Raw genomic sequence first — 14983 nt, 5'->3', positions numbered from 1 at the left:
GAAAAATGAATTACTACTTTTACTAAAGTTTTACAAACAAGTGTTATATGTAAAGTGACCAAGGCGAATTTGATCAAACCAGAAGAAACATCGGGTTGATTTTTATCATTTCATAGAAACTAGTTAGCATGTTTCACTAAACTATATCACAAATTCATCAGGTACATCCTGGTGTATACACAAAGGGTAATGTTTAGGGGTTGAAATGGGCCAGAACGCCTGTTGGAGCAGAAGCCCAGACCAAATGGCGATCCAGCTGATATTTGAAAAGTCTAGCAGAATGTTTTTCTTGGGGAAAAAGCTGCTTATGGAACTGTTTGAAAAAGTAGCTCAAGAATATTTTTTGGAGCTGAATACAGGCTGAGTCCTCCTTACAGCCCTTAGAGCATAACGGGACCCGGTGTTATAAAGTGTTCTTACAGTTAAACATTTCAGTAAAGTCTGTCAATATGAACAAATGAAGTAAGCTGAGAACATTAGTAGGAAGTTGGCATAAATCTGCTTTATCCCTAACATGGAGTGCCAGGCTGACATCACAAGGAAAACCCTGACAAGCTGTAATGACGACATAATGGCACATGTCAAACATGCCATCCACATTAAAACATCAAAACAGCTCTTACATGACAGGAGGACCTGGAAGCAACCAACAAGATACTGTTTTCTTTTTTTATACACGATGCATGTGCATAAGCATGCCCCAAATTAATAGCCATTAACTATTCATTTGATGAACAGCTGCAGGAATTAGTAGCTCACAAACTTAACTATCCAGTTAATGAATGCATGTAAAAATAAATAAATAAATAAAAAAGATGACTCCAAGAGCTTTACATTTGTTCAGGTTGCCCTGAACCATCCTTTAGTTCTGCTACTACAGGCTCAGCCTGCTGGGGGACTTTACCTTAGTACTTCCTGTCTCGTCTCCTTTATGTGCTACTTTCTCATGCCATTAACGTTGGTGGATTTTTTTCCTGTAATTTGTGTTTGTCTTGTTTGCTGTTTGCGGTCTCCCTGTGCTCCTCTTTTCTGCCTTCTCTATCCCTTCACCGTCAATCCATGAACTTTATTGTGGAAGAAGTCTTCCTATAAAAGGGGATTTCTCCCTCTCCATATTCTTGGTACTAGGGGATCATTTGTAACTTCACAATATATACCCCTATTGTGCATTGCCTCTTTCTGTGTGAAGACACTGACCTGTGTTCTTCTTTTAATCTGCCCGTGATATCAGTTATCTAAATGCACCTTCAAGTGAACCAGCCCACCAAACCCAGAAACCATCCTGATTCTGACATCCACGCATACTCACAGAATTTGTAAATAGAAACACGTTCCCACCCAGTGAAACACGCACACCTACAAACATCAAAGCTAACGCACCTGCAGCCTGCATTCACACACCTTGAGAAGAACATAGGGTGTGGAAAATGAAATTGAAATACATCAAAGACAATTACAGAAATTCCTGCAGAACAAACTGGGTTAGTGTATCTCTCGACTTTTGGCCTCAGGGGAAACGTGAGGTGACATCCAGCCAAAGATCACTGTGTTCCAGAACATTTCTTCAAGGACGTCACAGAGTATTATATATGATGAGAAAATAACTCATGGCCTACCTGCCACACATTTAAAAGTGAACAAAAAAGATGTTTGGTAAGGCTTTTAATTGTTCCAAGTCGTGCTCTAAGTAATGCCTTTCTCATCAAAGTGCAGCAGTTTGCTGCTGTTGCCAGGAAACAATGTAGCATCTGTTGTGATATTGTGTGGGTGTGGGTGGAGACAGAAAAGATTTTATTGTCAACAAAGTCAGTTCACAGTGAATGTAATAATTGAATCCACACTGATTTTATGGATTTGATCACATTTATTCCAACAGAAACCGACCGTCAGAGGTAGAGCAGGGCGATATGACCAAAAATATTTATCACGATATATATTTGAAAATTTGTGATAACGATATAACTGACGATATCATTTCTGCGAGACAAAATACAACTCCACAACTTTACTAGCGCAAAAAAAAAAATCCATTTATTTTACTTAAACAAGCAACTGTTTTTTTATGTGTATTAAAGCTATATAAATAAATAAAACAACACTTAGATGGTTTGCTATGATGTGATGGGTGTTTGGACTCTAATGGACAGATAACATAAAATAATCATGCACATCTTTTAGATTTTATAAAACTAATTTCACATGATTTGTGATCATTCAGATTTTAAATAGAGCTACATATATTTAAATTAGTTGGGGATGGCAAATACAGGGTTAAAACCAGGCTAAATATGTGCCTGCCCACCTTTAGACAGAGCACCAGATGTGTCAAAGATAGGGTTGATTTCTAACGTTATAAATTTTGTCCAACAATGCTTGCTTGCGACTCAAGTGATGCTGAAAATGAACAGAAAAGCCTATGCTTAAAAAGGAAGATCTTTTTTTTACTTCTGGCTGAATTCCTGGATTTTTGAGCTGTAAGTCTGCTCTTCCTTATTCCCACACTGTCAAACTCAGTTCTAACAAAATTATCCTAGACCAGCTTCCCCAATCCAATCAGCCTTCTTTCCTCTTCTGTTATTCTGCTTTTTTTCCACTCTCAGATCTTGTGTGATCTGCCTGCTCTGCATTTCTGCCTCATCCTGGTCGTTCAGAGCCTCCATCTTCATCTCCACTATCAGCAGTGACTGGACTCCAGGAAGTGCTGTCCTAATCCCTATCATTGCTGGGCATTTGTTCTTCTATGTTGGGAAATCGGAGTCTAGTTTTTAAATTTACTTCTATTTCTGAATAAATCATGTTCAGTTCTTCGAAATGACCTCTCCTTACAGAATTAGGCTATGTTAGTAGGACATCTACTCTGAAACTCTTTTTCTTTACTCGGCCTCTTCTCCTCCTGCCTGGCAGCTCGATAGTCAACATCCTGTGCCCAATACATCTACTATCCCTCTTGACCTGAGCTGTCCCCCTGATATACTCATTGTTTATCCTGACCATTCTGCTGACTCCCAGTAAAAGTCTTAACATCTTCAGCTCTACTCCTGCGCTTTCCGTTTTGTTAGTGCCACTCTCTCTGTGCTGGTGTAGTTCTTCTTCCCACCAGCAAGAGTCGCTACAGTTCTTTCATGCCAAGATTTGTTTGTTATTAGCTGTAGAGTTAGTAATGCAGCACACTTTGAGAAAAGACTGACTCAGCATGTTGTTCAGATAAACATCTGCATCCATCCTCTTCGTTGTTTTACAGAAAGCATCGCTTGTGAGTATTTAAGTTGAACAAGAGTTAATGCAACTATATTTGCTATTATTTATGCACTTTTATGGTTAAAGGTGTACTGTATTCAGATTTACTTTCTTTCCAATGTTAGCTAGTTTAGCCAACTGATTTGCATTATCGTGTGAATATATAGGCTGAATATTGCTTATTTCTTCTGTTTGTAGTTTCACTCTGTTGATAATTGAAGGCAGCGTCAATAAAAGGGACGATACACCTGTCAGTTGTCGAGCAGTTTATCTATCTGCATAACTGTATCCAGTGTAGCAGTGAGGGCAGAATACTCTCCAAAGCATACATGATAGCAGCTCACACACTGCTGTCTCATGTGGAAACTGGTGCTGTTGCACCTGAAGCAGAATAAGATTCAAGGTTCCCACTGAGGAATTAAAGGCTCTTTAAACAAATTATCCCAAGGAAGATTAGTAAAAAAAAAATCAGGCGATTAAAACTTGTAAAGCTAAAGAACAAATAGCATCTCTAAACCATTTCCTCAGAGGGAAAACGTGATGAAACATTTGATTTGGACAAAGAACTACCAGCATTTCACTGTGGATGTCTCGATAAAAGTTTCACAAAAGGTTTGAGTCTGTTTCCTGAATTTTCTTTCTGCCCCAGTGAAAGCAACTGCCTATTTTCTCTGATTTGCATTTTTACAGAGGAGGATTCAAAATGCCCAAACACACCTCAACACACACCAAGAATATTGGACTTTTCAATGAGATTTTTTAACAAGATTCAAAATGTATGTGACATTTTCTTTACTTGTGGTCTCACATTTGTACACCCAGTTGTGGAGACTCAGATTTGAACCACATATGTTAACATATACGGACTTACCACCGAGTCGACTGAAGTGTCATTAAGAAAAACAGTAAATACAGGCCGGCCTGAGGGTTTCTGTATTAACAAACGGTTCTGGCTTTGTTCCCAGTACCTCTTCAAAAAAGTGATAATTATGATCATGAGGTATTTCATTTTGAAGTGATAAAGCAGTTTAACCGAGGTAAATTACAGGCAACTTTTTCTGAGTGATACGAGCACAAACATGGACTCGTGCACAATGGAAAACGTCAAAAGTATTTTGTTGACTAATGTGTAATCATTAAATTCTCTTCACATAAAGATACTTACAGACAATTTCAATCAGTATTTTTTGATCAAATGTTGGGTTTTACATCTATTTCTAGTGAAGTCAAAGCATCACACTAGAAGCTGCCCTCACCAAGTGTTAATATGTGGAGAGCCAGGACTAAGAATGTTTCATGTATTCAAGTTTTAAAGTAATTGGAGTTTTGCTATGATCTTTTTTAATATTAGCGTCTTCTTGGATTATTTGACAGGTCCAGGGGACAGACCATCAAAGGTCTGTTTTAGCTTAGTTTAGTTATTGCGTTTACTCTCCTACATACCAATGCTCATTGGTTTCCCCAGCTAGCTTGTAGTCCTTATTGTCCCATGTGATTAATAAATCTATTTTCTTGAACCATTATGGAAGGACAGGCCCCTGCACGGTATGTGCCACCGGCAGATAGCGGAGGTGGCTGATACCCAGAAATCCTACCAGTGGCTGGACAAAGCTGGATGAAAGACAGCACAGAGGCACTAATCATGACAGCACAGGTACAAGCTCTGAGCACAAGATCCATAGAGGCTGGGGTCTATCACACCAGGCAAGACCCCAGGCTGTGTAAAGATGCCCCAGAGACAATCCAGCACATAACAGCAGGGTGTAAGATGCTAGCAGACAAGGCATACATGGAACGCCATAACCAAGTGGCCGGCATAGTGTACAGGAACATCTGTGCCGAATATGGCCTGGAAGTCCGGAGGTCAAAATGGGACCTCCGGACTTGCAACGAGAGCTTAACTTCTGTCTGGCTAGCTTGCCCTGCGCTCAGTGAATCTGCATTTGACTAATCCGCCTAGGCTGCACTGTCGAGCGCAGATCCACTGAGCGCTCAACACAGACAGCATCGTCAGAAGGAAAGTCGATAAAATAAATTAAAAATTTTGTATTGTTCGATACATATGCGTACCGCACTGTATCGAATGGTTCAATATCGATACAAGTATCGTTGCACCCCTAATATATATATATATATATATAATTTAAAAAAACACCCAGCACGCCCCTGCGGGCGGTTTATCCTTCAAGCTCGGGTCCTCTACCAGAGGCCTGGGAGCTTGAGGGTCCTGCGCAGTATCTTAGCTGTTCCCAGGACTGCGCTCTTCTGGACAGAGATCTCCAATGTTATTCCCGGGATCTGCTGGAGCCACTCGCCTAGCTTGGGAGTCACCGCACCTAGTGCTCCGATTACCACGGGGACCACCGTTACCTTCACCCTCCACATCCTCTCGAGCTCTTCTCTGAGCCCTTGGTATTTCTCCAGCTTCTCGTGTTCCTTCTTCCTGATATTGCTGTCATTCGTACAGTAAATTGTCTGGATTCTCTGAATCTGTTATTATGAAATGTCTCAAATCTTTGAAATGTTTACTTTGAAGAATGATACTTGTAAATTGACTCGTCCACTGTGGAATGTTCTTGTTTTACCCAATCATGTTATTACTCATCTTAACCCTGAAATGTTTCACATTTTTAGCTTTACATAAATCTTCAAGTCCTTTGCTTTCTCAGCTCATTTGAAATTGAATTTGAATTGTCAACTTAAATGAATCATAAATCCAAATGATTTGAAAATCACATAATTTTGTTTATATTTCCATTTTATACAGCTACCCACAATTTTTAATGTAAGGCTAATGCTACAGATGAACTGTGGCTACTCGGCTCAACACACAGCTCTTCTAGCAGTTAAAAGTTGGCTGTTCATCAGAAAAGTCTGCTTTTCTCTGTGAAAGAGTCCCTGCATCTGGTCCATTTGTCAATTAAGACATGCTTTCCCTCAGAAACACTCTTAGTAGACTAGTTTAAATTGGTTCCTAAATACCCGGGGGTCAGCTGGGGGATAGGGGCAAGATCTGAGAACACAGCTGCTGAGGCTGTTATCATATGTTCTTTCATCAGTATTTTTTTATTCTTTTTTGTCTGCACTGTTAAGTTCATTGAATGGTCAAACTGTTTCAGAAAGTCCAAATGAAAATTGGGTACAGTAACTGTAATGTCACAGTACTGACTTTGCTAAATATCATGGATTTCTTTCTTACTGTAGAGGTTTTGGCTTTGTACACAGTAGACTGTAAATTCTAATTAAATGGAGAGTCTAAATGTTTGACTTGACAAGATGGAATGGATTTCTCACGCTGCAAACTGCCCTTACTTGTTTTGGCACCTGAACACCATCAGCTCATGTTTCAATTCTACGGGATTAAATGCCAGAAGAATTTAACCGGCTATCTAAACAGAGTATCAGCTATACAAAGTAAACCCTCGGTAATAGCATCTAATCCCTCACAGGGTTTTCACTTTAAATTTTGTCATAATGATGATGTCTTTGAAAGTTTTAATGTAAGCTCATGCGGTTGGCAGATTTCTAGCAGATCTTTTTTCTGGGCTGTTGTTGCTGTGGTTTAGGTGAAACGTCTAGTAAAAACATACTTGGATGGTTAAACATATTCTGTATTCCTTTGGTTCACTGCTGTGTTCTGAAATTTTATGATAACTTCTTTCAGTGTCAACATCATGTTTACAGTACGCAAAAAAAACAGCACACAGGTTTGTTGTGTGACCGGAGTGAATTGTGAAAGTACTTTTTAACAATATGCAAAACACATATAAACAATGTGCCATATGCCAACCATAACAATATTCAACTGTGTATTGTGTCAGTCTGTCCCTCTTTAGCTGGAGAGCTCAACTCTCTCCATTCACTCTACAGTGCATGAGGAAGCATTATGGCAGCACCCAAATCACAGTCAGTGTAATTAAATGTGACAACCAGTGGTGAAAGAGGTTCCTCTGCTTAAGTAAACAAAACAATGCAGCATTGTGGAAATGCTGTACTGCAAGTAAAATGTAACTATTGAAACTTCTGTGCCACTGTGGTTGATACTTTGTTATTATATATGATATGTTGCTAAATACACTGTTACTGTTAGAGATATTAACACAACACGTAGCCAAAGTTTCAAATAATGAGGTCATATTTCCAATTAATTTTTGGCACTTCAGTTGGTCATACAAAATTTAGACAACAACAAGCAGTTGTCTTAAACAGTTAGCAGTGCAACCTCCCTGAGGTTTCTTCCTGTTAAAAGGGAGTTTTTCCTTCCCACAGCTGCCAAGTGGTGGCTCATAGGGGCCGTCTAATTGCTGGGGTTTTCTCTGTATTATTATATTATTATTGTTGTTGTCTTACCTTCAACTTAACTTGAGTTGTGGCACTATATATAAAAATAGACCTAAATTGAATTGAATAGCAGATCTTATTTCATTAAATGCTTTTAAGTCCAGATTGAGAGAGCCAGAGAAAAATGTTTTTAAAATGTAATTGTTATTTATAATATGTATGTAACTTTGTAATTTCAACGTGTTGTCGCCTCTTGGCCAGGACTCCCTTGCAAAAGAGGTTTTTAATCTCAATGGGACTTTTCCTGGTTAAATAAAGGTTAATAATAATAAAAAAATTGATGTGCCATATCTATACCGTTATGATGGAATGATCACTTGGAGCAAAAGTGATCAAATGAGATAATATACAATAAAAATCTGTAACCACATGTCACCAGTTATGTTACATTTTGCCAAATTCTAACTAATGCAACATTGCCATTATGAATGTGTTTGTAGGGAGTACCCCTTACAGACAGCTTCATCTCTCAAGAATACTCTTAAGCCTTTCTGGCATGTGATAATAGGAAAAGCACAGTTATAGATGAATAATGGTGGCTTTACATGCTTCAGTTTTATGATCATCATGTTATACACTCTTGTACGCTGTGACACCATCATGAGTTACTGGAACTCCTGCAAAGACAAGAGTTACCTTAATGTTATCAGGAACACCTGTTCTTTTTCTGCAACAACAAGTCAAAACATCTGCTGTGAAAATGATCTATTGGCCACCCATTCCACCTCTTACTCAGCAACAAAATACACACTAAACATACAGCCACCCTGGCACACCTGAACAAAGGAGATGTATCCTTTTTATCTCTGTTTATCACGATGGTGAGCCTGGCTCAGTAAACCATACCTGGATGGTCACAGTAGCAGATACATGCAGATGTGCTTGAAACCTTGACCCTTCTTCAAACTCTCTTGTATACATGTGCAACCTACGCAATGTACAAACATGCAAACCCATCACAGTCTCTCTTTCTCTTTCCTTGTCTCACACACGGCATCCCCCCTTTCCAGTCTCTCATACACACACACACCTAAGGAGACACACGTGGGAGGGTTGACGCCGGGCTGTCTGCAGTGCATTCAGGAGTATTGTTATTAACTGCAGTGTGAATAGAGGCGGCAGTACATCCCCAGCTCTCCGGCTGCTGCAGAGCTGCAGGGCTCGCCTTTGTTCTGCACTCCATAATGGCATGCCATAATTACAGTCTTAGCAGAAAAGATACGCAGGCACCGTCTACCTTACCCCTTGCCTCACCTCACCTTGCTGGGTAACACAGGCACGTGCAGTTAAACGCCTCTATTATGTGTGAACTCTTGTTAACAAGTACGTTTGTGTTGTGTGTCACTGAGATGTGTTCACACTTACTTATTGGAAAATGCTAAGGCTTGTCCTGTTCCAGCTCTTTTTTTTCTCACAGTCTTTTAAAGAAGTCACACGGCATGAAAGGATAAAATTACTCAAACATTCAGCACGCTAATCACTAATACGTCTTTTCTTGATACGTCTTTATGATTGGCTTATCGATGATGGCATCACAATTGTAATTCAAACTGGACATCTATTGTACCTAAACTGATGAACTAAAAGTTTAGCACTATACCTGCCAACGTTGTTGATATTTTCTTTGCAGCCAAATCAACTCCACCAAGATATGAAGTCTACATAAGCTTTAAATGTTCCCTGTTATAGAAGGCCCCAGGAGATTAGAGCATCCTTTAAATAATGTATGTTGCATGATGAACATCATCCAAAATCTAGCTGCAGTGATCCCACAAGTCTTGGTTTTTTGGAGTTGGTAAAAACTGACCCTAAATTGACCTTTAAGCAGATTTTTTTTTTCTGATGGTTGCTGAAATCCAAAATACGTTGGCAAGAACAAAATAATTTAAGCAGAATAATTTTTAAAAGCTGAAACATATCTAGATAATCACACTCAAAAGTTGTTATTACAGTGTAGTAAACACTGCTCGCAAAGATTAAGGGAATGCTTTTTAATGGTAAATGGACTGGTTCTTATATAGCGCTTTTCTACTCTTCTGAGCTCAAAGCGCTTTACACAACTTGTGCATTCACCCATTCCCACAAGCACATTGTTCTAAGTAGCATTCACATACATTCATACTCCGATGCATGCATTGAAGAGCAATTAGGGGTTACTATCTTGCCCAAGGATACTTGGCATGCAGACTAGGGGAAGCCAGGAATCGAACCACAAACCTTCCGATCAGTAGATGACCTGCTCTACCACCTGAGCTACAGCCACCCCCTAGCCTTAAACAGAGTGAAGCAACGCCTGGGATATTAATCTGGTTATACTGCAAAAACTCAAAATCTTACCAAGTATATTTGTCTTATTTCTAGTCAAAATTATCTCATTACACTTAAAATAAGACACAATCAGCTACAGGGCAACATTTCAGTAAGCTAAAGGAACTTGTTTCAAGACAGTGAATCTTGAAACTAGAGAAAAACTAGAGATTTTTCACTTGTTCCATTGGCAGATTTTTTCACTTATTTTAAGCTAAAATATCTTGTATTAAGTGAAAAAATCTGCCAATGGAACAAGTGAAAAATCTCTAGTTTTTCTCTAGTTTCAAGATTCACTGTCTTGAAACAAGTTCCTTTAGCTTACTGAAATGTTGCCCTGTAGCTGATTGTGTCTTATTTTAAGTGTAATGAGATAATTTTGACTAGAAATAAGACAAATATACTTGGTAAGATTTTAGGAGATTGGGTAGTTGATCATTTCCTGACTAGTTTTAAATTTTGCTAATATCACTGTCACCACTGGTAGCATTAGGGAAATACCTGGACCCTACAGAGGTTTGCACAGGTAGTCATTCTCCTCCAGGATGGCACATGACAGTGACATCACATATGACATCAAGAGCATGGAGGAGAATACATCCAGCAAGACCGGTATTTGCTCCTTTGTACAAGGAGGAACAGGATGAGCACTGCTGGAGCTACAATAGGCCTCCATCAGGTCACTGGTTTGAATGCCTCTAGAAGCAGGTGGGGGCTGACAGTCAGGAGTACCATTTTAAGTTGATACAATGAAAGTTCAGCAAAACAGACCAGAATGCCACTTTTTTTTCACTATGATTTCTGGTTTGTCTTTGAATTCAGCCCTCTGTAGGTTGATCATTCTTATTTCCATCAAACAACATGACATCCTTTCATTCCTAACACATGACGCTCTCCGTATGAGTATGGATATTCAGCATGACATTTTTCCATTGAGATCTGATGTGTTTTCAAATTATTCCTTTAACTTTTTTGGCACGGTGTAGAAATGAGGACAATGGTGGAGAATGCTTGTGGGTTCTCAGTGATCCGGCTCATCTTGAGAGCTTTAAAAAAGAAGGTAATTAGACTTGTTTGTAAGATGTTTCATCTAATATCCAATAGACTTCTTCAGCCTTGTTAGGATGAGAGGTCAAAGACCTTCACAACTGCTAAAAATTTCCAAAAACAAATTCAGAAAGTTCAAAGTTCAAAATAAAAATGTAACTCTGAATTAGTCTGGTGGATGTTAAGAAAACAAATAATTTTGCAAAGACTCAAAGAAATAAAACTTAAAGGAGAGAAGGATATTTTTAAACTGGTGAAGTCTATGCCTTAAGCAGGAAATAGGGGGGCATGAGAAATATGCTGAGCCATTTCTGCCATTGAATCTCTGGTTTCTTCATTGAAACAGTGACATGGTAGTAAGATGTCATCTTAAACCAACTTAATGGGGACAGCCAGTGTGTAATGAAACAAACTTGGTTCTAGCTGTTTCTACATTTCTACTTCTCAGCCACTACAGCACATCAAACTATGCCAGCAGCACACAATGGCATTTGTGTAACATTTTTGGCACATCTGTTTTGCAGTTGAAAAAATATGAGATTTGGCTAAATATATAAATATATTAATAATGTGCTTGAACTGAAATAAGCTTAGTCTTTTTTAAAAGCCACTCTTCATAAAAACACAATCCATGCCACTTGTATCTTTGCACTGTCCTTGTACACACTTAATAGGAAGCACATAGTTAGTCTTGGTTCTTATCTAAGCATTCGATTCAATGTAATTTTATTTATACTGCGTCAAATCATCACAACAGTCGCCTCAAGGTGATGTAGACCCTATAAGCAGCAAGAAGACTGTACTGCCTAGTGACTGACAACCTTATTTTGAAAAGAAAAATACTTCCAACACTGGGCTACACTCATGTAAACATCTTTTACATGAGTTTTAACCCAACATTTCAAACTAGATCATCATTTGTGCTGTGCCTCTAGCTTTTCTACAACTTGTCTGTCACATAGCCATATTTCAACAACAGATGTACCTCGATCAGGGGCATTTTAGAAGAAGAAGAATTGAATTGAATTGAATTGAATTGAATTGAATTGAATTGAATTGAATTGAATGATGTGGTGTGCTTTGGGATGTTTGACCTCTCTTGGATAATGCCAAAAGCCTTACAGTATTATAGCAGCTGCTGGAGACCATACCACAATTACAATGAAAGTGAACGGACGACTGGAACTACAAATGAATAGTAATGTTAGTCCAGGGAAAACAGAATGATTAACTTCATGAGGAAAGTGTATGGAAATTTTTGGTTTGAAATTTTGCTGCCCACAAGTGGCTACAACTGATTACTCACACAGGAAGAAAGCCATGTGTTTGTTCCACCCCACCCTTTATATTCCAGTGGTGATTTTGTTGCTGATTTTAGTCTCTCAACAGAAGTATTAGTATTGTGAATCTGAAAACACTCACAGACTGTCATAAGCAATCAGTTTTTGTATTTCGATGTGAAGATGTGCTGTAGTAAAATAGTGTCAGTTTATCTCACTCATCTTGATTTTCTTTCTCCCTGAAGGGGTAAACTGACCTGCTCATGTCCCCACAAGCTGCCTCATTTGAGTCTCTGTCTGTCTGGCGGACAGCAACTCATCTCTCCCTGACAATCGATGACAAATTACCTTCCTTCAGGCCAGCAAATCCATGTGGGTGCTTGAAAGCTGTTATCGGTCTGTCTTATTTGTTGAATAAAAGGTGCAGGCAGAGTAGATCAGTTATAATTCATCTCACATCTACTTCATAGTATACAGTGTGGCCAGAATAAAGCATAGCTCAATTTTGGGTTACATGATAAAATTTTCATTAGACTTCCACTGAAATCAACTAGATGACTAAAAGAACTTTTATCTTTCAGACTTGCACAACTGACTTTAAAGGATAACTGCACCTCTATCCAGTCCTGGCAACTCATTACCTTTCCTTTGAGTCTGCATTACAAAGAAAAAAGAAGAAGAAGAAAGAAAGAAAATTTGACGACTTAGCAAGACTGTACGACTAAATAACAGCATTGACACAGCGAAGGTGGGTGTGCCTGGTGCTCGGAGAGGTGAAATCAGGGAAGGGAGGAATGTTGGCTGTAGATGAAAGCTGGAGCACAGGCTGGGATGTGTAATAAGTCTCCACATATCAGCCTGTTGGTATAATAAGCCGGATCCTAGAGGCAGTAGAAGAGAAAAGAGAAAGATACATGCCAAGACATCTCTCAGTTGGATGCATTCTCTCCTCCTCCTCTTTACTGTCTTTCTGTATTTGTCTGCAGTACCTTCAAATTATTGCGTTTTCCAGCTGGCACGGCAGAGGCTATATTGTCAAAACAGTACAGTTTCATTCTAATGGGAGCTTTTCAACAACATTATTTGATATTTGTTGGTTCATGTTTCACATTCAATTCAGCCAACTTTATTGGTATCACAAAAAACTTCCAATAAAAGAAAATGAATTCAATTGTTTTTATCGGTATCGTTCTAATTCTCTAGTTCTTTAACTGTTAAGTGTTACGTCAGAGAATCAGTGTCAGTAAATCTACTGTATTAAACAAGATATTCTAGCATTTTAAACTCCATAGAAGGACCTAAGTTTTATCAGCCAGCTGAAGTATATTTTAGCAAGGAAAATGTCATGTGCCCATGATTGTTATTAGTCCTTTATTTATCCAGGTAAAAAATCTCATTTTCAAGAGAGACCTGGCAGATGTACTACACTGTTGTGTTTACTGCAGTAGCTGCTCGAGGTGAAGCTCGTTTTTGCAACTTATACTCATTATATTTTAAGGCTACTTACAAAGAAATCTAAATATTGTTATCTTAGAACAGATATATTTGATTAGATTTGTTTTATTAATATTTGTATTGGCATTCAAATAAAAAAGACACATTAAAACATTGCTTATACCAAATGAATCATCTTGTTCTGATCCTGTTTTTTTGTTTTGTTTTGTTTAATTATCTTGAGACATTTATGTTGATATCTCCCTAAATACACAAAGGTGTAAAGCACACAAAAAGGCAGATGAGTCGACATTTGGAGGAAGGCAAGTCACAGCCAAAGTATAAACCTGGAGCCTTGACTTCAAGTCAACTTTTACGGTTCACTTTACTGTCGCTTTCTCTTAATTTTGATTAAAGTTGGGAAAACGATCAGGTAAAATATGTGTTTTGTGATGTTAACACATTAGAAAGCTCCAGTTTCCAAGTTCAGTGTGTGCAACATCCTCACTGTGTAAAGCTGCCAGTACTAGCACACACTTTCACACGACTGTTAGGTGTCTAATAACTGCTTTAACAAATGGCCTTTGTTTTTCAGACTGATGGAGACGTATCTGAAAGTTTGCCATTGTCAGCATATTGATCAGCCTGTTACAGTAACAGTCAATATTTCAACCTGACTTAAAGGTTCAGATAACGACCTATATTTTTGCCAATAATATGTTGGTTGTCTTGGAGACAGAGGCTTTGGGAGGGCAAAATGAAAGTATACACAGGCGGTAACCCAGTAAATTTACTTAACATACATTAATTCTTTACTTGAGTATTTTAACTTTATGCTACTTTTTAGTCTATATTAAATTCAGTAGGAAATGTTTTACATTTTACTTCATTTTACAGTATTTATGTGACACCTGTAGAAACCCATTCCTTTAGAAAAGTGTTGGACTTTTGAAAAACCATTTTCTTTATTCAGCTCACCAATAATAATATTTTTACACAATGTTTCAAATGTTGAGCCTCAGATGTTGCGAAACATCTACTTCTCATATATGAGTGCTGTAAAATATCCAAGTACTTCCTCTGGAATCATTTAATATGGCCTAACTCCAAACTCAAAGAGAGTAGTGGGGCCGCATCAAAAATGAAATGTTTATAATACACATATGAATGTACTGTAAGTAATCTGTGCAACTGAGATCATCTGAAAACATTTGTTCCTGCTCCACCTCCTGAGTGTCAAAATAGAGACACAACACACAATAAATAGTTTGATGATTTCAAAATGATTATTTAAATTTAACTTTTCAGTAAAGCTGGGATTAGCGCAAAGTCAAAAT

The sequence above is a fragment of the Diplotaxodon limnothrissa genome, linkage group LG4 (genome assembly GCF_057381915.1).
Source record: "Diplotaxodon limnothrissa isolate DT_005_m linkage group LG4, D_limnothrissa_male_GT1.1, whole genome shotgun sequence".
NCBI lineage: Eukaryota > Metazoa > Chordata > Actinopteri > Cichliformes > Cichlidae > Diplotaxodon > Diplotaxodon limnothrissa.
This window is presented reverse-complemented; position numbering follows the sequence as displayed.